This window comes from Pongo abelii, chromosome 16 (genome assembly GCF_028885655.2).
Source record: "Pongo abelii isolate AG06213 chromosome 16, NHGRI_mPonAbe1-v2.0_pri, whole genome shotgun sequence".
Taxonomy (NCBI): domain Eukaryota; kingdom Metazoa; phylum Chordata; class Mammalia; order Primates; family Hominidae; genus Pongo; species Pongo abelii.
Genome location: NC_072001.2, coordinates 102,750,860 through 102,777,136, shown reverse-complemented (window position 1 = coordinate 102,777,136; position 26,277 = coordinate 102,750,860). Strand labels below are relative to the sequence as shown.

Genomic DNA, 26,277 nt, shown 5'->3' with positions numbered 1-26,277 from the left:
GCTTTGCAAATATGAACCCATTAATTTAAGGCAGTAAATTCAAAGTCATTAAACTCATGTCCCCCAACTCTCCCTTCATCCTATTAACTGTCTCATTAACTACCAACTACCTACTTAATTTTTTTTCTTCTTTCTTCAAATAGAGGTTAACTGATAGAGAATATGGAAGAAGTGTGAAAGATGAAAAAATATGAGATGATTTCAGCAGCATCAGACAAAATATAAGAGAAACTGCCACTACACAATATTATGCATTTCAACTGAATTTTACAAATTTCCTTAACTGGTCTAAATTAAGCCCCCCCCTCGCTCCCAAGAAAACCTCTAAAATAACTGCCATTCAATCTCACAAGAAGAGCCTGATTTTTAAAATACATTTCCATTGTATTTACTTAACATAGAAAAGAAAAAATGTCTTACTAGAAATGAAGTATCAGCAAAAAGTGCACTTAGATATGATCCTTGCAGAAAATTCTTGTTCTTTTTTCACAAAATGCAATTCCTTAAAAAAGAAAAAAAATTGAGATGCGTTATTGTTCTTGACTCCAAAACTGAATTAAATATACATTTAATTATACAAAATTCTAGCACTCAACACCATTCCTAGCAGAAAGCTCCACAAATACTGTTAAATGAAAATTAAATTTTAAAAAGTCATTTATTTGGAATAAAACAAAACGTTAGCCAACTGAGTATTTCTACTGTTACAAATCCTTTTTCTTCAGGAAGTATTACTCAAATGTTCAGTAATATTCTTTGCATCGTGAGATTCAAAAATTGGTTTCCTAGGTCCCATTTTCCTATCCTCTGTATCATATGTTATGCTTTATATTTATGTGTACTGTGCGTATAGCCTATTGAATTTACTAGTTTCAATAAACTAAACTTGTCTTAAATAGTTTAAAATGTTCACCATATTGTTTTCATCAAGAAAATTGTGAAATAATTGTTATCACCATAAAATATACCTGTATTTCAATACAATGTGTATATTTGTAATTTTCACTAGCTAGCTATCTTTTAAATGGAACAATGAAATTAATACAAAATGACAGAAATGAATAGAAGACTGATGGCTGTCTATAATTCACATTAATAAAGGAACACTAGTTATCGGGGAATCTGCCCCGATATTCACGTAGGTTCTTTTCTATTTTCCTTAAGCGTCGGCCAGCTTGAGAAATAAAGGGACAGAGTACAAAAGAGAGAATTTTAAAGCTGGGCGTCCCGGGGACACATCACATGTCGGTAGGTTCCGTGATGCCCCACAAGCCACAAAAACCAGCAAGTTTTTATTAGGGAGTTTCAAAAGGGGAGGGAGTGTGCGAATAGGTGTGGGTCACAGACATCAAGTACTTCACAAGGTAATAGAATATCACAAGGCAAGTGGCGGCAGGGCGAGATCACGAGATCACAGGACCACAGGACGGGGCGAAATTAAAATTGCTAATGAAGTTTCAGGCACCATTGTCATTGATAACATCTTATCAGGAGACAGGGTTTTGAGATCAACCGGTCTGATCAAAATTTATTAGGCGGGAATTTCCTCTTCCTAATGAGCCTGGGAGCGCTATGGGAGACTGGAGTCTATTTCACCTCTGCAGTCTCGACCATAAGAGACGACCACGCCCAGGGGGGCCAGTTCAGAGACCCACCCCGAGGTGCGCATTCTCTTTCTCAGGGATGTTTCATGCTGAGAAAAAGAATTCAGCAATATTTCTCCCATTTGCTTTGGAAAGAAGAGAAATATAGCTCTGTTCCGCCCAGCTCAATGGCGGTCAGAGTTTAAGGTTATCTCTCTTGTTTCCTAAACATTGCTGTTATCCTGTTCTTTTTTTCAAGGTGCCCACATTTCATATTGCTCAAACACACATGCTGTACAATTTGTGCAGTTAATGCAATTATTACAGGGTCCTGAGGTGATATACATCCTCCTCAGCTGACAGGATTAAGAGATTAAAGTTAAGACAGGCATAAGAAATTACAAAAGTATTAAATTGGGCAACTAATAAATGTCCATGAGATCTTCACAATCCATGTTCTTCTGCCATGGCTTCAGCCAGTCCCTCCGTTTGGGGTCCCTGACTTCTCGCAACAACTAGTGAACACTGCTCAATGGATTAGGTGCACAAAGAATAATCCAGCACTGCTACATTCTTGCTTGAAGATAGAGCAGGACATTCAGGTAGAAAAAGGAAAGCTATCTCTCTCCTCACTCCTATTGGCCAGGATCAATTATAATGCTAACACAATAATTTAGAATTGCATGATCAGGTGATTCAACCAATCCCCAAGTAAATCCATTTCATCAAATGAAAATGATAATTTATCCACAGAAACACCAATCTTCTGAATCTGATTCAGCAGTATTAATTATTCTGACACTGATTTTGTTTCTATTTGGAAACGGACACCTCCTCTGGGGGCAGGAAAAACACAAACTGCCAAGTATTCTTTTTATATTAACAAATTAAGTATTAAAAACCCAAACTTTAAAAGACATAAAAACACATAAACAAGGCTTTTTTTTTTTTTTTTTGCAAAGGTAAAAGGAGCTTACTTTAAAACACCAATTTCAGCTTTTAATCTAATTGTACTAAAACGCAGAAAAAAATTCCTCAAATTTAGTTTGCATTACCAACTTCTAAAATACAATAATTCAAAGTAAAGCCAAAATTTAGCTATTTGGCCTATGGCAAACAAGTGATTAAATACAAATTTGATAGTTACATATCACAGTACATATTCTCATCTCAAAATGCATTCCTCAATTACATAAATGTACTGTTATTGATGATGTATGCTGTACCTAGTTTTCAAGTAGTTTCTAAAAGACAACATTGTAAAAAATCAAGTTTTTATAGTTCTTTTACAATAATCTATGAGACACGCTCTTTCAAAAAAAAAAAAACGAAACTAGAATGTTAGTGCTGAGTCAGTTATCATCAAATTTCATACACTGAACCTTCAAATCCCATTGCTTCCGTCCATCTAAAAGGGAGACAGCCTGGACCTCTAATTGCTATCCCTATCTCCCTCGACTACCCATTGACATACACTGTTAACCTAGACAACAAGCCATTGCTGCAACTGTTAAGCTCTTTAACTTTGTTTTTACCTCCACATGGAAATAACTTTCCCCTTTGTCTCTTATACAGATCAAATGTACACTTCAATGACGCGTTCTGTGACGCCATCTTCAGTACACCTTAACTATCACCATCACTCTCAGGGGGTAAAATTATTGTAGTTAGTTGTACAAGTATGAGTCTCCTCTATTATACCATATGCTTTTTTAAAAGAAGGAACTTTGTACTTTGTTCTTTTTATATCCCCAATATCTAGTCAATATCTGGCCCAGGATTCAATATAATTCATTTGGAAAATTTTCACTAAGCATCCAACATATTCCAGGCACTTTTCTAGGTGCTAGGAATCAATCCCTATCCCTATTCCTGACTTCATACAGCTTACATTCTAGTGGGGAGACCTATAGTACAAGGTGAATAAGGAATATATAATATAGGTGGTAGGCTGATGGAAAAGTCCTTAATGAGAAAAAAAAAAATTAAGCAGGGAAGGAAGTACTGCCAGAGGAAGGAGATTAAAACTATAGAGAGTGCATCCAGGGAAAGCCTAACGTAATAACAACAACTACAAGAGCAGCAGTAATACCTGAGTATTTATCATATGCTAATCAGCATACTAATTGCTTTACATGTCATTACCTGATGTAATGCCAACAACAACCTCATTATTACCCCATTACTATTCTCAAGAGGGAACGCAAATACTAAAGAAGCAACTTCCCAAGGTATTCAGCTAGTAAAGTGGTGAAGCCAGGATTAGAATCCAGGAATGCTTTTAACTGCTATACATAACCATAATTCAGTAAATGCTTTTGTTGAATAAAGAGGTGGAAAAAAAATGAATGCCTACTATAGCAATAGATTCAAGACAGCAAAGCAAATCTCAGTCTCAGAGGACCAGTACATTTGAGCAGGTTCAGATATATGTTGTACATCAATACCTATATATGATAGAGACCATGAACATGTAGACACCTGCATGAAGTATTTACAATTACTGACAATTTCATAATACCTTTTAAAATATATTTAGAGTTTCTATATGACAATTACCAGAACTAAAAATTATGCAATATCACACAAATCACACAGATAGAAATAACGTGATGTAGTAAGAAATACATACTTGGTTTCTGCTGGAGAGGCAAGTGCCTCTTGCATGCCAGTGAAATGACTAGTGACTAGGGGGCCCTAGGTAGCTTCAGTATGTGTGCTGGTCATCAGAAAGACCTGGGCATGAACAGAGGGTTGACGTTTTCAGCCCCAACTCCCAACCTCTGGGGAGGGGAGAGACTGAAGGTTGAGTTGATTACCAACAGTCAATGATGTATGTAATCAATCATGCCTAGGTAACAAACCCTTCAAAAAAAAAAAAGACAGGGTTTGGAGTGCTTCCAGATTGCTGAACACGTGGAGGTTCCTGGATGGTAGCACAACCAGATAGAGGATGGAAGCTCTGTGCCCCTTTCTATACACCTTGCCCTATACATCTCTTCCATCTGGTCATTCATCTATATCCTTCATAATAAATGGGTAAACATAAGTAAAGTGTTTCCCTGAGTTCTGAAGAAGGGGTAGTGAGAATCCCTGATTTATAGCCAATTGATCAGAAGCACTGATCACAACCAGGGACTTGCAATTGGCATCTGAAGTGAGCCAGTCTTGTCAGGCTGAGCCCTCAACCTGTAGGATCTGATGCCATCTCCAGGTAGATAGTATCAGAATTGAACTGAATTATAGGAAATCCAGCTGGTGTCCACTGGAGAACTACTTGGTAAGTGGGAAACCCTCACACACGTTTTGGTGACCAAAGGCAAAGTATCCTGTGGTGAGTGGTGTATGAAAGAGTACAAAAAAATATAATTTGTTTTTTTACCTATCTCAAACAGGTGATTAAAAACAAAACAAAACATCTTTTTTAATAGAAGGTACTCCTGAAAGAAACAAGACCTTTGAAGCATTATCAAGGACATTTGAATGTTTAATATCATGTTTTATACCATGGTACAACTTACTCAGCTTCCAATTTTCCATACTAGTAGAAATGGTTAAATGAAATGACTTCAACCAATGTTCAAACTATTTGAACTACCTTACATTCGAAAACTATCAAAAGTTCACTGAATACTTCTGTACTGAGCATAACGCAGTGTCAAAGAAAACAAAAGTTTCTATATGAAAACAGTTCCAAAGTCAATCCAAAATGAAACTCACAAAATTATGAATTTCACTTGTAATCAAAATTTAGGATTAGTTGCAACGGGTATTTTTAATTCCAAATAAGGGTGAACTCATATGGGTACCCAACTCCTCATGCCTTAAGGTATTTGCTACCAGGCATGATGTAGTAACTGGTATCGGACATGCTCTCCCATTGAACTAAACTAGAAAACTGATAAAACATATAAAACTACAATTTTAAAACATCAGACAATGAGCAGTCCAACACTGTGAGGCCTGGAAAAAGGGAAAGTGTCTCTACAAATGCTTGGATGCACAGTCAGGACGACAGTGCAGAAAAGGGAAGCCAAGAAGAATATGGAGGACTCACGGAGTACAAGAGACAGATAAAAATTCAGGAAGTCTGAGGTAGTGGGAATCTGTGGGACAGATTAGCAAAAAGGATGGTACTCAGGAGAGAAAGTGCTCCTGAAATCTGCAGAGGGATTCTAGAGCAGCACTGCCCAAAAGAAACATATTATGAACCTAAAATGTAATTTTTAATTTTCTAGTAACTACACTGTAAAGTAAAAAGAAGGTGAAATTAATTTTAATACAATGTATTCCACCCAATACACTCATAATATTATCACTTCAGGATGTAACTGATATTTAAAAAGTGAGATTTTCATATATGTTTTTCCAACCTACATCCCTAACATTCAGTGTGTGTGATATGATTTGGATATTTGTCCCCACCCATATCTCATGTTGAAATGTAATCCCTAATGTTGGAGGTGGGACTTGGTGAGAGGTGTTTGGGTCATGGGGGCAGATCTCTCATGAATGACTTGGTGCCCTCCTCTTGGTAATGAGTTATCACTCTGAGTTCACACAAGATCTGGTTGTTCAAGAGTGCAGTACCTCCCCCCACCCACTCTCTCTTGCTACCTCTCTCTTGCTTCTCCTCTTACCATGTGACAAGCTTGCTCCCCTTTTCCCTTCCACCATGACTGTAACATTTCTGACACACTCCTCTGGAAGCAGATGCCAGCAGTATGCTTCTTGTACGTCTGCAGAACTATGAGTCAAAATAAGCCTCTTTTCTTTATAAATTATCCAGTCTAAGTTATTCCCTTATAGCAATGCAAACAGACTAACACAGTGTGTTTTGCACATACAGCACATTTAAATTCAGAATAACCATAATTCAAACACTCAAGAGCCACATATGGCTAATGGCTACCACACGTAACAACACAGCTCTATAGTTTTTCATTGAATGTGTGCATGAATAAAGTGAAATTCACAAGGCCAGGCAAAGAACAATGATCAGGAAGCAGTATAATAAAAAAAAAAGTTCCCAAAGATTACGTAAGACTGCAGAATGTTCAAGTTCCACCCAGAGAAACCTGGGCAATCAGTAGAAAATGCAGCAGCAGCACCGCCAAGTGCTAACCTAGTCCTACATAAAGGCTACACTAGATCTGCCAGAACAAAGTTTAAAAGCAAGCTCAAAAGGTTCATACACGTCTGCAAGAAATTTATCAGTCTGCCAAAACAAAATTAAAATCTCTTGAGAGGAAATCAACAAAATCCAGACAACAGTGTGATGAATGTCCAGGAGTCAATCAAAACTTACTAAACGTAAGAAAATGAAGAAATGTGTGACCCACACCGCTAGGGGGGAAATTCGATAAAAGAAAGCAGCCCAGAAGCAAGACAGGGTGCCTTTAAAGGCATAAACTTCAAAATATTATAAATATATTAAAGGATTTTTTAAAGGAACAAAAAAGAAAATGATTTTTAAAAGAATAAAATGCATTTTCTACACATAAAAAATGCAGTATCTCAAAAAAGTAACTGGATGGAATTAACAGTAGATTAAACTGCAGAAAAGAAGACCACAAAATTGAAGATGTAAAAACATCAAAAAAAGCAAAACAAAACAAAAACAGATTATCAAGAACCTGTGAGAATATCAAGGGCAATCCAAAAATAATGTAATTGGAACTGCAGGAGGAAGGAGAAACAAAAAATACATCAAGAAATAGGGCCAAAAAAATTTCCAAATTTGAGAAAACTGAACACACATATTCAAGAAACTCAACATACATAAAGCAGATTAAGCACAAAGAAACCACACCAAGGCACATAATAGAAATGCAGTCATATAGAGAAAATCTTACAAGAAGCCAAAGAAGTGGAAAGACACATTACACACTGAGGAACAAAGATAATAATTACCAGACTCCATGTCAAAAGTAATGCAACAAGTTTAAAACAAAGGAATTACACCTGTAAAATGCTAGAAAGGACCAAAAAAAACTCTGTAAGCTAAAATCTATATAAAGCAGAAATATTCTTCACCGATAAAGGGGAAATAAAGACATTTCAAACAAACAAAAGCTGAGACAATCTGTTACCAAGAGACCTGCAATCCAAGAAACACTGAAGGAAGAGTTTTAAGAAGTAGAAAAATGGTAGCACAACTGTACATCACAGAGTGAGCCCTAATGTGAACTATGGACTCAGCTAAGAATAATGTATCAGCCCTCAATTGCAACAAATGTACCACACCAATGTAAGAGGGAACCTGCAAAGGGTGGGACTGGGGTAGTATATATGAACTCTGTACTTTCTGTTCAATTTTTCTGTAAACCTAAAACTGCTCTAAGATATAGTCTATTAAATTTTTTAAAAGAGCAGATAGAAACCTAGCTCTATACAAAGAAAGAGTAACAAATGGTAAACATGTGACAAATTATGACATTTAAGTTTTAAGAAGATATTTGATTGTCTAAAGCAAAAGTAGTAATAATGTACAGTAATAACATGTAGAATAAAATCAATGACAACAGCAGAAAGAATGCAGGGAAGGAAACTGGAAGTGCATCACAGTAAGGATCTCACATTATTTCTAAAGTGATGAAGGTGGATTGCGATAGGTTCAAGATTCATGTTGTAAAACCCTACAGCAACTACCAAATACATAAAATAAAACTAATCAACCAAGAAAGTAGATTAAATGGAATGCATATTTTTAAAATATGTAATCCAAAAAAGGTATAAAAAGAGGAAAAGAAAACACAAAATAGGTAGGACAAGTAGAAAACAAAGATGGCAAGATGGTACACTTTAACTATATCAATAATTACAGTAAATATATATGGTCTACAAACCTCAATTAAACAGTAGAGACTGTCATACTAGATTAAAAGTAGAGATTGTCAGATTAAGTAAAAAAACAAGACCCAACTATATATATGTTGTCTATATCACTTTAAATTAACACAGATAGGAAACATAAAATAGAAAAGGATATATCATATAAACATTAATCCTAAAAGCAGCAGTTCCTATATTAATATTAGACAAAGAAGATTTTAGGAGAAGGAATACATTTCATAATGCTTACAGTCTCAAATTATCAAAACTACAAAATAATTCTAAACATTTATGCAGCCAATGATAGAGTTCCAAAACACAAAAAGCAAACACTGACAGAACTAAAAGGAGAAATAGATATCTACAATTACAGCTAGAGATTTAAATACTTCCTTCACACTAACTGGTAAAATGAGTAGATGGAAAATCAGTGAAGATATATAAGACCTGAACAACACTATAAATCACCTTGGTTTAACTGAATACTACAACCAACCACTTAAGAACAAACACGAAAATATACATGTGTCTTGGTACAATCAACAACAAAGAACATATGCTGGACCATAAAACAACACACATGAATTTATAAGAACTGAAATGACATAGAAACTGTTTTCTGACCACAAAAGAATTAAAGAACAGTTACAAAAAGGACTTTTTTTGGGGGGGGGGACATTTTCTATTTTGGGACATTTTCCAAACATTTGGAAATTAAGATTTCTAAATAACTCATGGATCAAATAAATCATTTAAAATTTTAAAAATACATTGAACTAAATGACAAAAACATGATTAGATTATATAGGGTAAAGCTAAAGATACGTACTTGGAAATTTACAGCTTTTAAGTGCATATTTTAGAAGAAAAAACTAATGGTTTAACAGCATTCCAAACTTCCACCCTAAGACACTAGAAAAAAGGAGCATATTAAACTAAAAGTAGAGGTAAGGGAATAATAAAAGTAGAAAATGGTAAAAGAGATGTGGGACAAACTAGATAAAATCAATGAAAGTAAAGCTGGTTATTTGAAAAGAACTTCTAGTTAGGCTAGTCAAGAAAAAAGACACAAATTACCAACATCAGAAATAAAAGAAAGGACATCACTACAAATGCTGCAAACATTAAAAGTATACTAAGGGTGATTTTATGCCAATAAAACTGACAACTTAAGTAGACAAAATTTCTTAGAATACGCAGATTATCAAAACTGACACAGAAAGAAAAGTCTAAATAATTCTGTATCAAATAAACTAAATTCGTAATTTAAAAGCTTTCCACAAAGAAAACTCCAAACCAAGATGGTTTCACAAGTGAATTCTTCAATGATCTAAAGATTTAATATCAGCTGTACACAATCTCTTTAGGAAACAAAAGGAGAGAACACACTTTCTAACATATTTAAGGAGGCCAGTATAAATAACCCTGATACCGAAATGAGGCAAGAGGACCACAAGTAAAAGAAACTACATACCAGTGTCACTTGGGTATAGATGCAAACATTCTTAACAAAATATTAGCAGGTCAAATCCAGCAAAATATGTAAAGAAAATATAAGTACAGATGGGGTTTGTCTCAGGAATACAAGGTTGGTTCAGCATTCAAAAACCAATGTAATTCACTACATTAACATGCCAAAAAAACCCATGTGATTAATTCCAATAGACATAGAGAAATAACAAAACACCCATTCAGGAAGAAATTAAAAAAAAAAAAAAACTCAGCAAACTGGCCAGGTGCAGTGGCTCACGGCTATAACCCCAGCACTTTGGGAGGCTGAGGCAAAAAGACTGCCTGAGGCCAGGGTTTGAGAACAGCCTAGGCAACATAGTGAAACCCCATCTCTACAAAAAAATACAAAAATTAAGGCCAGGTGCAGTGGCTCACATCTGTAATCCTAGCACTTTGGGAGGGTGAGGCAGCCGGATTGCCTGAGCTCAGGAGTTCGAGACCAGCCTGGGCAACAGGGTGAAACTCCGAGTCTACTAAAATATGAAACAAAAATTAGCTGGACATGGCGGTGTGCACCTGTAGTCCCAGCTACTCGGGAGGCTGAGGCAGGAGAACTGCTTGAACCCAGGAAGCAGAGGTTGCAGTGAGCCAAGATCGTGCCACTGCACTCCAGCCTGGGCAACAGTGAGACTCCTTCTCAAAAAAAAAAGAAAAGAAAAAACAACAACAAAAAAATTAGCTGAGTGTGGTGGCACACGCCTGTGGTCCCAAATACTTAGGAGGCTGAGGCAGGAGGATTGCTTCAGCCCAGGCAGTCGAGGCTGCAGTGAGCCATGATGGTGCCACTGTACAACAGCCTGGGCAACAGAGGAGATCCTGTCTCACCAAAAAAAAAAAAAAAAAAAAAAAAAACCTCAGCAAACTAAAAAAGAAGGCAACTTCCTCAACCTGTAAAGAGCATCCACAGAAAACCTACAGCTAAGATCATACTTAATGGTAAAAGACTAATTTCCCCCTCTAAGACTGGAACAAAACAAGAATGTCCACTCTCACCATTTTTAATTGTTATTTTACTGAAGGTCCTAAGCAGTGGAATAACGTAAGAAAAAGAAAAGGCATCCAGATTGGAAAGGAAGAATTAAAACAGGTTCTATTCACACACACCATACACAGTAAAAAACAAACAAACAAAAAACAATAAAGTAACTGGAACTAAGAAGTGGAGTTTGCAAGGGTATAAGATACAAGATCACTATTAAACATCAACTGTATTTCTACATATTTGTAATGAAAATGTAAAATTAAGTTTTGTAAAAAATATGTTATATTAGTTTCAAAAGCAGAAAATATTTAAAGACAAATTTAACAACATGTGCAAGACTAACATTCTGAATACTAGAAAACACTGCTGAAAGAAATTAAGGAAGGCCTACAAAAATAATTACATACCATGTTCATGGAGCTGAACACTCAGTTAATACTGTTGTGATACTGATTCTCCCTAAATTGATCTATAGATTCAACACAATCTCAGTCAAAATCTCAGAAAGCATTTTTGTAAAGATTGACAAAAAAATTAAAAATTCATAATACAGCCAAAACAATTTTTAAAAGAAACAAAGGCAGCCATAAAAAAAGGATGAGTTCATGTCCTTTGCAGGGACATGGATGAAGCTGGAAACCGTCATTCTCAGCAAACTAACACAAGAGCAGAAAACCAAACACCATATGTTCTCACTCATAAGTGGGAGCTGAGCAATAAGAACACATGGACACAGGGAGGGGAACATCACACACCGGGGCCTGTTGCGGGGTGGCGGACAAGGGGAGGGATAGCATTAGGAAAAATACCTAATGCAGATGATGGGTTGATGGGTGCAGCAAACTACCATGGCACATGTATACCTATGTAACAAACCACCATGTTCTGCACATGTACCCCAGAACTTAAAGATAATTAAAAAAAAAAAAAGTTGAAGGATTTACACTACCTGATTTTAAGACTATTTAATACAGTGTGCTCTTGTAATAACAAAAAACATACATCAATGGAACATAACAGAGAATCCAGAAATAAATCTACACAAATACGGTCATTTGATCTTCAACAAAGATATCAAGGTAATTCAAGGGGAAAAGAAAAACCTTATCAACAAATGATACTTGAACCTTGACATTACCTCATAACATTCACAAAAATTAACTCAAAATGAACTGTAGACTTATAAATAAAAGCTAAACTATAAAACTTCTCAAAGTTTTATAGTTTGAGACAAAAATACCACTGCCCCATGTAAGGCAAACATTTATCAGATAGGACACCGAAAAAGCAGGTACCATAAGGGAGAAAACTGACAAACAGCACTTCATCAAAACTGAAACCTTCTGCTCTTTGAAAGATACCATTAAGGGATAAAAATATTCACAACATAATGGAGAAAATGAAAAAAAGACTTCTATGTAGAATATATAAAGATGTCTTACAGCTGAGTAATAAGAAGGCAAATAACCCTATTAAAAATGGGCAAAAGATGTGAACATTAAACTTAAAAAGATGTATGAAGAGCCACTCAGTAGATGAAAAACATTCAGAATCATTAGTCATCAAAGAAATGGAGACTAAAACGATACGGATATACAAGTAAATATCCACTAAAATGTCTCAACTTAAAAAGGCTCACAGTGCAAAGTGTTGGTGAAGATATGGAGAAACTGGAACTCTCATTTACTACTGATGGGACTGTAAAATCATACAACTACTTTGGAAAACAGTTTCACAGTTTCTTATGAAATAAAAGATACATATACCATGTGACCCAGAAATCCCACTCTTTGGTATAATATTCACCTAAGAAAAATGAAAGCATATGTCCATACAAAGGCACGTACTCAAATCTTCATAGCAACTTTATTCATAATACTACCAAAAGTCCATGAAAGGCAAACAGTGAAATTGTAGTTTAAACATAAAAGGAACACTAGTCAACAGAAAAATGGAACAAACTACTGATAGATACAAACACAGATGAATCACAAAAACATTTTGCTGAGGGACAAAAGCCAGACACTAGAGAATACCTACTGCATGATTCCATTTAGGAAAAAACCTACAAATTTTTAAGATATCACCGAAGAACACAAAAAGATCCACAATTCATACATTATCAAAGCCACTCCTCAACACTGGAAAGCTATAATTTAAAAGATTCTTGTGATTTCACAAAGTTAACACCAAGAACAACCAGCATTACTATTTGAGTCTGTTTCCTCATCTATAAATGGTACAATATCTATACCTCATAAGTTCAGTTGTGAGAATTAAATAAGCATGTAATGTGCTTAGCACAGTGACTGGCATACATTAAAAACTCCTTAAGTACCAAGTATTTACTGTGGTACACATGACTAATTTCTTAATGACATCCTTATTGAAAAGTTGTCACTGCATCCAAGACATCAGAAAGGCAAATATTACAGCAAAAGCCAAATCAGAAGTTTTGGAATATATTTAGAATCATTAAATAGCTGAATACTCTAATTTTTAAAAAATACTAATAAGGTCTTAAAAGAACAGATTTATTTCAAAACATATAAAAAGATACTAATTCACAGGAAACAATATCTTTAAGTCAGTAAAATTTCACACAAGCAAGCATTTAAGGAAGAAAGTGATTATACACATTCACGAAACAAGAGACTGTTCCAATTACAGGAGGTAAAAAAGAAAAATGACACAAACTTGAATAGGTATGAACAAAAAGCAAAGGAGGGTGTAGTGTAGGATAGACAGATGGGCAGAACACAATTTTGTATAACCTTAACCCTGAAAATAGGAAAGCATCTGAATTTAATATAAAAAAATACAGATAAGAGAATGTTAAGATTAATCCTGTCAACTAGAATAAAGCACAATTCCAGCCCCAGTGCTAGGCAGGTTAAAAAGATAGGTTTTTATACAATCTCCACTAAAACACAACTTATTACATTCTTAGCTAGTGGATGGAGGAGAAGGTAGCATTTGTGTGACAATGTGATAACACAGTAATGCCAAGAAATACCCATTATCCCCCCATGCCCTTCCACCTCCATCTACATCCACTCAACCACCCAAAGGCCCAAAACACCTGTTCAAACAGCTTCCGTTCTTTTTTGAAAAAATAAAAAAGAAAATAGCTTTATTGAGATATAATTTACATACAGTTCACCCATGTAAAGCATACACTTGAATGTTTTGATATCCTCAGGTATGTGCAACCCTCACCACTATCTAATTCCACAACATTTTCATCACCCTTTCAAAGAACCCCAGTACTAATCAGGACTCACTCCCCATTCCCTATGCCTACCCCAGCCCCTATGGCTCCGTCTCAGGCAGTGGGACACCTACTTTGTCTCCACAGATTTGCCTACTCCAGAAATTTCATACAAATGGAATTACACAATATGTGGTCTTTTGTGGCTGGCTTCTTTCACTCAACATGTTTTCAAGAGTCATCCCTGTTGCAGCACATATCTACACTTCATTCCTTTTTATTGCTGAATAATATTCCCTTGTGTGGAAATACAACCTATTATGTATTCTTTCATCAACTCATGGTCATTTGGGTGGTTTCAACTTTTTACCTATTATGACTAATGCTGCTATGAGCATTTGTACACAAGTTTTCACATGAATCTATGTGTTCATTTCTAGCTTCTGTTCTTACAATAAAAAACCTAAGAGTGTCTTCAGATTTTCTGTATCACTGCCTTGGGGTATCTAACATCTTCTCCATAGTGATCCACATATTGGCTGACATTCCCCAGTCATTGCATAGCAACATTTCAGTCAGTAATAAACCACATAAATGACGGTAGTCACATAAGATTATAATGGAGCTGTGCTACATAAGTCTACCATTTTTTATCTTTTATACCATATTTTTACTGTACCCTTTCCACGTTTAGATATGTTTAGATACACAAATACGCACTACTATGTTACAAATGCCTACAGTATTCAGTAGAGTAACATGCTATAAAGGTTTGTAAACTACGAACAATAGGCTATACCAAATATAGCCTAGGTGTGTAGCAGACTGTACCATCTAAGTTTGTGTAAATACTGTGCACTCTATGATGTTCACAAAGGAACAAAATTGGCTAATGACGCATTTCTCAGAACATATCCCTGTCATTAAATGACTCATGACTGTACCTATTATATTTTCCCAAATAAATTATCACCACTACCACCTCAAATCTATAATCAGTAACCATACTGAAAGTTTTCACATTAAACTTAATATTAGCCTGTAATAAATATTAAGGCTAATATTTATTATTAATATATATTATTATCAATTACAAATTCATTAGAATTTTAATTCTTCAGATTGAGGATGTGACTTCCCAAATGCTAAGGTTCTAGTTGCCCTACTCTTCAGTATCACGGTACAAGCTAATACTCCCAGTATTCCTTCTCAGGCATATGGTGACTGGAATCCATCACTTTTACAGTCCTCAACCACCCAAACACCTGTAACAAGAAGCACACACAAACACAAAGTTTAAAAATCGGAACACTTTAAAATGTAATCTTTTGTACTTCACATAATGGCCAAATATGCATGACTTTGGTTAAACAATCTAGTAAAGTGTCGAAGTCTATCAAACAGGTTTCCATATTAATAAGGCTTTTAACCAGAATGTAGAAAAAGTCTGGATGCTCTATTCATGATATTCACCAACTTCCTAAAGTTCTGAACTGGAAGAAGCCTCAGAGGACATTTGAGGAATGCAAACTCTAAAGCTCACAGAAATGAAATAGAATCCAGGAGTATAATCCCAACTATCAATCTAATCTATATTGAAATAGGGTTCTATCTATTTAAAACAAACAAAAAGCACCTGAACTAATGGAAAATAAAAATTCCAAAAGGTCTTCAAGCTAACTTGACAGACGAACATCATAATAACTTGGGAGTTCTCTCACAAGTAATGTGACACTCCTAAAGTATTAGTTTGAATCTTAAAAGAAAAATGAGTGGCTTCAGATTATCCTCATAACATCCTCTTTGCTTACATTATGATATCCCTTCTTCCATGGAAGAGAACTGGGGTGATTTACAGCTACTGCCCTAAGAATTGCACATTACCTACTAACTGTTCTATCTACAAAATATCCCAGGATAGTTGTGGCAATTATAAATTACTGTAATATTATACTTCTCTGCTATAAAAGTCATGGGAGTGCATCATGCATGTCAAAATTTTACCTACTGTATCTCACAGAAGAAAAGGTTGACAACTACTCATCTAGACCAGCAGAGCTACAGAGACGACTTTAAAGCCATTATTTCAAAACCTTAGCTCAGTCCAAATGCTAGATCAATAGCAACTTTGCAAAGTGTAAAATCCTGAGTCATTTGTAAGACAGCAATTTAAAGGATTCATTTACATACTATATTTTTACTGAGATGCTACATGAAGAGAATACAAGAAGAAATAAGACAAGCATAAAAGCCTTCAATGCAGTGTGTATACATCTATTACCTTAGTGTAAGGTCAAATATGAAAAATACAGTAACGCAGAAAAAATACTATCGGATTTTAAAAGAGAAAAACCACTAATGAGAAGGAATCCAGTTTTCAAGGACAGCACAGTCTGGCCTGGGAAAGGAAATCAAGAAGAAAGCAGGATACAAGGAAGAATGAGGGAAGGAAAATCTTTACCCACATCTTCCACTCGAAAGCTGTGTATTCCTACCAATTCCCTTCAAACAATCAAAGAATGAGCCTATCACTATGCTTTCTAAAAAAGTATCTTAAGCATTATTCTTTAAGGCACCAAGCTATTTTATAAATAATGATTAATGTTAATAATAAGAAAGGACATATACATTATCTTCATTATCTTATATGGGCATATTAAAGAAGGCTTTGGTCACTTCCACGATTAAAAACTGTCAATGGCTCCTTTTTTGTTTTTACCTGACGAACAAAATTTAAACTGCTGAACATTCCAGCGGCACTAAAAACTGGTCTCAAGTTCTCTTTCCCCTTTACCATCTCTTTTTCTGAAAAACCCTCCAATCTAGCCAAACTGTGTCCAACAAGCAGCTCTCCTTTTTCTGTTTTGGCTCTTTTGCTCAAACTGTTCTATGTGGTGTATTTTTTCTACAACTCTGACAATAAAACTTGATATCCAGTTCAAATGCCAATCCTTCCGTGAAGCATTCCCTGAACACCTCCAAACTCTTCCTTTCCTGAACTTCCTAATCCATTATCATGTGTAAGATTTACACATCACTTAGTAATTAATGGGTTTACCCTCCCTGAACCATTACCTCCTAGAAGCAAAGAGCTATATCTTACGCATGTTTCTATTTCAGAATCAACAATATAGAAATAATCATTAAAACAGTGAGAAACAGATAAGGGACAGAGTCCAAAAGAGGAAGGGTTTGCAGGAACCAGAGCCTGGGCCATTGTATGGGGACGATCCATATTTACCAGTTGAAAGAAAACGGGAGGTCAATAAAAAGAAAGTTTTGGCAAATGATCATTCAAATGAGGAAATGAAGGTATAATGAGCCTGAGAAGTCATTAAGACTTGTGGACACAACTATGAAAAAAAAATGAAAGCTCATAAACGAAGTCCCAATGACAGACAGATAGGCATAGAGACCGACTGCCTTTAAACAACATTTGAAAGCCATGTGGATAACTCCAAAGCTGTGTCATTAATAGCAAAAGGTTTTAATTTATATTATGATAGAATTCTGATGTTAAAAGCCAATATGCCCTTTAATTCTGGTTGATATTTTTACAAAAAGAAATGTATAATGACTAATGAAGTTAAGTCTATTTCTTACTCCAACAGAAAATACTGACAGACTACTTACTATCTCTAGGGAAATAAATGTTCACAGGTAATAAATATTTTAAGCAACTAATTTATAGAGGAAAACCAAGCATAAAGAACTTCTACACAATTCCAACTTTATGTTAAATTTCTCATGTTAAAAAAAAAATAAAAGGCATAAAAGACAGATAACTAATTAAGCTACCTAACAGATTTACTGCCATCTTATTAAACACAATAACAAGTGTACAGTCAAGGAATAACATCATCCTACCATTTATTGAAAGAAAGGAACAACTGTCAAAACCATAAAATAAAACCAAGAAAACCAAAAGCAGAATAAATACATAAAGAGGTAATGAAGTTTAATTTTCAAAAAGCTAACATCTACCAAACCAATTCACAAGTTTAGAAGTTACCTTTTCAGAAAACATCTTATGTCAGACTGACATTGGAATAAAAAGTACCAAAGGAAGCCCTTGGTCAAATATAGGCCTATAACTCCTTCATACAATAAAACCAAGCCATTTCCTATTTATATTACAGACACAAACCTTTGAATAACCTTGATTTTCAGAAAAAGCACTAAGACTTGCAATAACCCAGAACCAGCATTTGCATGTTACCAGTATGAAGTAAGGGCATTTAAATGTAGTTTACTTCTCCTCCTCCAAAATACTTTCCGGAGACTCTAGCTCACCAGTGGAAGTTGACTGCCTATGTCTTTTCCTAACTAAAAGCTTTATTAGCACTGGCAGGATAAGTCAACGGGTTTCCTCACCCCTCTCAAAGTAAAGACTTGCCACAGTGGTGGCAAGTATATCTATGCAACTCTAAAATACTATCCCTAAACCATGTGAAAAAACAAGAAAGGAAAAGGAAATTCTATTCAAAACCACACAGCACAGCCTGACAATGCAAAACTGTGAGGGAGGCGGGGGAAGTCACCAAATCCCAGCCACTGATCCCTCAAACTGCCATTCACCCCAACTCTTTGACTGATCCCCCAAAAACTCTCATCCATCCGAAACCCCAAGGCTTTGTGGCAAGAGGCTAGCAATGGGACCTAAGGATCATCTGGAAAGATCATCAGAAATATTAAACCCACCCTAAAATGTGAAAATAGTGAGGAAGTGTCTGGAGAGATCAGAACACAGACTACAGGGAAGGAATTTCAAAATTCTGTTGATTTAAAGGGCTACATAAAGAGGCACACTGAAACACACAGCTTCCGGCAGCAGGCAAAAATGGGCAAAAGGGAGAGGAAACTGTCCTTCGGTAACTGTAAGGTAAAAGCAAAAAGAAAAGGGAATAGTTAAGGTCCTACAAGACCTGAAAAGACTCATAAAATTGCAAGTCCCACAACTCTTCTCCAACCATTGAAACAAATAAAAACCACTGAAGTAACAGGACTACTCTATACTGACAAAAGAGGGAATCAATAAACTAGGAATACTATAAAACACTCAATACTATAAAAATGAACAAGGCTGGGCACAGTGGCTCACGCCTGTAATCCCGGCACTTTGGGAGGTTGAGACAAGTGGATCACTTGAGGCCGGGAGTCCGAGACCAGGCTGGCCAACATGGCGAAACCCCGTATCTACTAAAAATACAAAAAATTCTCCAGGCATGGTGGCGCGTGCCTGTAATCCCAGCTACTTGGGAGGCTGAAGCACAAGAATCGCTTGAAACTGGGAGGCAGAGGTTGCACTGAGCTGAGATCACGCCACTGCATTCCAGCCTGGGTGACAAGAGTGAGACTCTGTCTCAAAAAAAGAACAAAAGAAAAATAAAGTCCAGAAAATTAAGAAAGAGAATAGGTACATATTCAGCAAGGAACCCTGCCCCACCCTCCACTGACCAAAAAAAAACCTTAAAGCAGAAAAAAACTATAAGCCAATCCCCAAACAGAATTAAATATATTCAAACAAGCATTTGATGACGTGAAAACCACCGTGAACCAGAAATCTAAAAACTAAATGGACAAAATACAAAGAGCAATTTTAAAAGGTGGCTAAATTCAGACAAGAAATGGGAAAAAATATAAAATTAGTACAGAAATGAAGACTAAATTGCAAGGCACCCAAGAAAGAACTGATTCAAATGAAGATGAGCTACCACAGGTCATGTGTTATGAGCCCCATGTATCCACATCTGGTGTTAGGTTTCATCTGACAACTCTCCTTCCACCATTTCACAGTAACTCAAAAGCCACACACCTTAGGACACTCACATAAGCAAACTTCATGCCTTTTTCATGGTAAAGTAACACATTTATCATGTACTTATATATTCCTTAATGATTTAACATGTCTAAAACCATGTCACTGTTTTAATCAGGTTTAAGTTCCTATCCTTTCTTTTACTGTGTCAGTGACAAAGTTTTTGAATGCTATTTCTCTAACTTCATTGATCACACGAACCCTGTGGCTTTCATTGCATGATTACGCATACATAGTGATTTTGGGGAACAAATATGCTGCGTTATAGCAGAATTGACTGTGGATGTGAGTAAATGTGTGGGTTCGTATACACACATATTTCTTAGCTCTGTCTGCTGAGACGGAAAAAGACTCCCCAGTAGCAATGAGCGGCAGTCCTAGTACCCAGATCTTGGTTTCTAAATGCTATCCCCCAAAACAAGGAGCCAGGGCTTTGTGGAAAAGAAGATGATTACAGGGTTGGAGCTGGTAAAATGCAAGATGAGCCTGAAGTTTCTCAGAAACTTTTCAGTACCAGAAAGTGAAGAAGCGGAAGGGAGCATGTAAAAAGGACAAGGAACCAACCAGACAGAGCTCTCAATGCCAAAGCAGAACGATCTGAGCAGCAACATAAGCAACAGCATCAGATTGCAACCTACAAAATAAAAACCTCTGAGTCCATCTGATATAAATGAATGAATAAATAAACGAGGGAGAAGGGACACTTCTTCATTGAAGAATTTTAATAGATGAGAAAGGAACAAGGAAATCACAAAATCACCATGAGATTAATACTACAGTAGTAAGTATCACAGATAAGTTCCAGCAATGAATGCTGAAGTGAATGGATGAAAGTTGAAAGAAAAAACAGAAATTAGCATAATCTCAAAGTATCTCCCCCAAAATATTTATCAACTACACTATGACTTTACAGACAAGAGATCAGCAGATATTACCTTAATTAAGTGAACAAGATTAACATCATTAGTAATAAGACAGTGACATCGTGCGGCCCCTGATATAAACATACCTCCTGATATGACACCATTACTTCGGTGTATTGCCAAAAATGTATAATCCCACATTAATCATAAGAAAGCATCAGAGAAACCCAAATTGAAAGACCTTCTACAAAATAATGACCAGTACTCTTCAAAAAAGCATCAAGATCATAAAGACAACAACAAAAAAAATGAGTTAATATCACAGATTTCAGGAGACTAAAGAAACACAACAAATAAATGCAATGTGGGATTATGGATTGAAACTTAGAACAGATAAACATCATTAGAAGAAAAACTGATTAAATTCAAAAGAAGGTTTTCATAGTGAAAAGGTAAACAGTATCATACCAGTATTACTTTCCTGGTTTTGGCATTTACATTATGGTTATACAGCTGTCCAACATTAAAGCTTATTTTCCTGGCATTCCTGAAACTAGGTTAATTACCCTTGCAGATGTGTACTCTGCATTGTACACATCTATTACACACCAAAATCAAGCACAAATCATCTATGTCCACACTCCCCCCTGACTGTGAAAGCCAAGCCTTGCTCACTGGTATTCCGCAGCACCTAGCCCAGTGGACTGAATAAAGTAATGAAGTTACCAGTTGTTACCAGTTATTTCAAACTGTGAAATAAATCTTTATGTTTCTTCTAAAATAACAGTTACTAAAAACAAAATATATAAGATGAAGTAACACAATAGTTACAAAGAATTTGAACTCAATAACTCCTGGATCAGAAGCATAATATTCCTTCCACTATGCTTTAAAGCACTTAATTTCACTTTCATAAACAATTTAACATTAATTACATATACAGTTTGTAACACAGAGTTAAAAAGGATCTAGCTATCATATCATTGTATAATTAAAGTGATGCCCAGAAAGGTTATTTTACTTGCTAATGAACAAAACAGTATAACAGCAATGCCAAGATTAGGCATTTTGATGTTCGTTAATTATATACTTTAATTTCAGGAATTAGGCTTTTAAATTTTTTAAATTAAAAACTAAAGTTTATGGCCAGGCGTGGTGGCTCACGCCTGTAATCCCAGCACTTTGGGAGGCCGAGGTGGGTGGATCACGAGGTCAGGAGATCGAGACCATCCTGGCTAACAGGGTGAAACCCGTCTCTACTAAAAAATACAAAGAAAAAAAATTATCCAGTCGTGGGGGCAGGCGCCTGTAGTCTCAGCTACTCGGGAGGCTGAGGCAGGAGAATGGCGTGAACCTGGGAGGCGGAGCTTGCAGTGAGCCAAGATTGCACCACTGCACTCCAGCCTGGGTGACAGAGCAAGATTCCATCTCAAAAAAAAAAAAAAAAAAACTAAAGTTTATGTTTCTTCTAGAATAACAGTTATCAAAACAAAATATGTAAAATCAACACTTCACTTAAAAGAAAGGTTTCCATAAAATTAACTAAAATATTATAACAAATACAGGAGTAGTTCATTATCATATAAAAGTAATAAAAATAATATTGGGTTATTATTATAATTATACATTATAAACAACAACCTTGTTCAAGACAAATCAACCACGCTCAAGACACTATGAACATATTCACTGAGTAAGTAAAAGATATAAAACAGGATTCATACTCCTGTTTTAAAATATGTTTTGGAAAACAAGACCCAACCACTGTAGAATTAAATAGAAGAATTTGGTGAAAGTATTTATTTAAATTGTTAACATTTTCAAAGAAAACGGTTTTCTCCTAGGAGTTTTCGGACTATAAAGAGAAATTACAAACTACTGCCTGACGAATCAGCATAAATTCAAAATTTCTTAGCTTAATAAGCCAAAAGGGCTCTAAAACAATGAAACTCCACTATCAACAGCATACCTGCTGCCTGGTTTCTGGTTTCTAAATACTCTCACCCAATAAAGGAAAACTTGAAATAATGTAATGACTGATTCCAGGACAACAGCAGGAGATGACCATAAGATGAGCCTGGAATATCTTACTGGTCCAGAATGCAAGAAAGTGCTCAACCAATGATGGGGGCATGCTAAAACAACCAATGAGTTAACGTGAAGAAGTTTCCACTAACCAAATGTGGGTTAATTTGGAACATCAAAATGAATACTGGCAGGTAATAGAAAACAACCTACTTAATAAAAAAGAATCTATTATATCATATTGATATCAAAATGAATAGGACAAGGTCTTCTTTAAAACAGACTAGAATGCCCACTAATAAATGGAGAGGGAACAATGGTTAGAAAAACACTATTTTGCAATTCTGTGTAATAAGTGATTCAGGCAAGAGTAATCAATGAATGCTAAAACCATTCTGTAAGCGTTTGGAGGAGGAAATTTTCAGTCTCCAAGTGTCTCCAACAGATTACTCAGTAATAACAAAGGGGACTATGATACCTTTTGTAATAGAGAAAACTAGCAGGTAAAACCTTAACTAAGTGGTCCAAATAAACATCAACAACATGGTCAAAATGACACCATACTGCCTCATGATGTGATGCACTGAGGATATACCATCACTTACATGGGATTTTTGCCAAAAATGCAAAACCTGAATCTAATTACAAAGAAGCAACTGGACAAATCCAAACCGATGGACATCCTACAAAACAAAGGGTCTGTACTCTACAAAACCCCAAAATTAAAAAGGCTGAAGAACTGTTTCAGATTAAACAATACAAGAGATATAATTAAAATGCATTGTATAATATTGGAATGGGAAAAATATTAAAGGATATTATTGACACTACGGGAGACATTTCAACATGAACTGTACATTAAACAATAAGATCAATATTAAATTTCTTGAATCCTCCATACTAATGTAAGAATATGCCCTTATTAGGAGATATCAGTTGAAGCATTTAGGGGTAAGGGAACTTGATGTGTGCAACCTCCTCTCAAATGGTTCAACAATAAAAATAATTTTAATAGGAAGAGAACAAAAAAGAGAAAAAAAGGAGATGAGGAAAAAGATCCACACAGTGGATTCTTGATATTACATAACAATACCTGATATGTTAATGATAACATATCAGGTTTCCTTGTTAGAAATGTACACAGTGCATTAACATAGCATTGCCATCTATGCCTGTATATAACCTGAATTTAATCATACCTGTGATGTTTTGCCACTGACTTTAACTAAATAAACTTGCATCCTTGATATACTCTAGACCAGAGGTCCCCACACCGGGGCCACAGATCAGTACCAGTCCATGGCCTGTAAGGAATGGGGCCACACAGCAAGAGATGAGTGGCAGGCCAGCGAGTGAACCCTCATCTGTATTTACAGCTGCTCCCCATCGCTTGCATTACCACCTGAGCTCCACCACCTGTCAGATCAACGGCAACACTCAACTATCACAGAAGCACAAACCCCACTGTGAACCACACATGCAAAGGATCTAGGCTGTGCACTCCTTATGAGAATGTAATGCTTGATGAGATCATCAGTCACTGTCTCCCATCACCCCAAGATGGGACCCTCTAGTAGCAGGAAAACAAGCTCTGGGCTCCCACTGATTCTACATTATGGTGAGTTGTATAAGTATTTCATCACATATAACAATGTAATACTAATAGAAAATAAAGTGTACAATAAATGTAATGTGCTTGAATCATTTTGAAACCATCCCCTCCCCCAACCATTCATGGAAAAATTGTCTTCCACAAAACTGGTCCCTGGTGTCAAAAAGGCTGGTAATAGCTGCTCTAGGCAGAAGATGTAATCAAGGAGTTTCAAACCGTAAATAAAATAATAATCTCTGTTTCCAGACTTTGTACCCACTCTGCAAATATAAAAAGAGAGCAAGAATGACAAAGCAAATGTGGTACATGTTAACAACTGGTGAATCTGCGGCAGATATAAATGGGAGTTCATTGTACTATTCTTGTAACTTTTCTCTAGGTTTGATTTTTTTTCAGAAATAAATTTTAAAAAAAATCTGTCAACCCTAAAACTTCACTTTGTGGAAATTAAGTCATTTCTGAAAGAAAACAAAAACAAAATCTTAACTCCTAGATTCTTCTCTCCCTTTCTCTTTGTAATCCATATCATCAATTAGCTTTAACACCATTAATAAAAAGGTTTTCAGTATCAAAATAAACATTTTGCCAAAGGTGTCCCCAATTTACAAATGGGATATGTTCCAAAAGCCTATTTGTAAGTCAGCTATTTAGAATGGGGAATGACTTTCACTATTACAAATGGTGGCTGGGTTCCTAATGTTGGCCACAAAAGTTCTTTGATGTATTTTCATTGGCAATACAGCTGAATTAGTCATGTATTTCATGTATACTGTGTTAATTTCCATAAGGTTCCTCCCTCAACTTGGAGCTTTTCTATAAACATACGAAATTAGCTGGATAAGCTAGAGGGAAGGAATAGGGCCAGAAGGGATGTTGGTTAGTAAGGAACAACAGAGATATGCATTTCAAACTGGAAATACTTCCCTCAGACAAGATGGCTACTCAGTGCCCGGCAAGAAATCAAAATAGAATCTGAGGAAATGCCCCTTGTGCTCCACAGCTCTCAAATTCCTGCCCTTAGAATAATGACCATATGTTAATAGAAAACACATAAAGTAAGATTATAATCTGGAAAGTACCTTTATGATTTTTAAAGTGTGATTTGGGAAAACTGGTCTGCGGTTGGTTATTTCCGTTGATTAGGACAACTTCTACTCAATTCAACGTTTACTGAGAATTCACTATATCTACTATGATAGTTGGTTGGTAGATACTGAGCACACAGAAGAGCCAGCTGGTCCTTGACATAGCAACTCAGCCTAATAGAAGAGAGTGACATCAATTATAATATTCTAAATACCTAACATGGGATTTACTTTACAAATAGTGCATGTATCATGGGCTTTAGAAGCACACAAGAGCAAGAGCAAAAAACTTTTGTCTAGGAGATTAAAACTGGTATCACAGACGACATCTGAGCTAAGACTTAAAGGATAAGTAGTTCAATAACTATTACTATGTGTGCAAGAGAGCATTCCAATCATTGGCAAAAACACAAAGATACAGAAGCATCAAATATTTACTATCTTCCAAACGCCAGGCAGCATGCTATGCCTGGGGATACAGCTAAGAGTAAGATGTACAAGGCCTCTGCCTTCATGGAGTTTATATTCAGGTAATGGACAAATACCATAAATAAGCAATAACTAAACAAACCAGGTATACACAAATTACAATTGTCTTGAAGGAAATAATCTGTGTAAGAGAGTAAAATGACAGACTGCAACATTAAATAGGATGGTCAGATTAGGCCTCTGAGTGAGAAGTGAGATTTGGGCCAAAGTGTTTGGCCAAGCCAGACATTTGAAGAATATCCCAAGGAGGGAGTACAAAAGGT

The 26,277-nt window shown here is 35.9% G+C and overlaps 1 protein-coding gene across 50 annotated transcripts in view; it reads right to left on the bottom strand.

The window, feature by feature from the left end:
• Nucleotides 1-26,277, bottom strand: part of MEF2A (myocyte enhancer factor 2A) — a 151,701-nt gene that overhangs the window by 118,426 nt on the left and 6,998 nt on the right. For 44 of the 50 annotated variants that reach the window (XM_054531016.2, XM_009250183.4, XM_054531019.2 and 41 more), the window contains 1 exon segment: nt 421-502. The exons of the other annotated variants lie outside the window; for them this stretch is intronic. The gene's annotated coding sequence lies outside the window, so the exon portion shown is untranslated. 50 annotated transcript variants of the gene reach the window in all.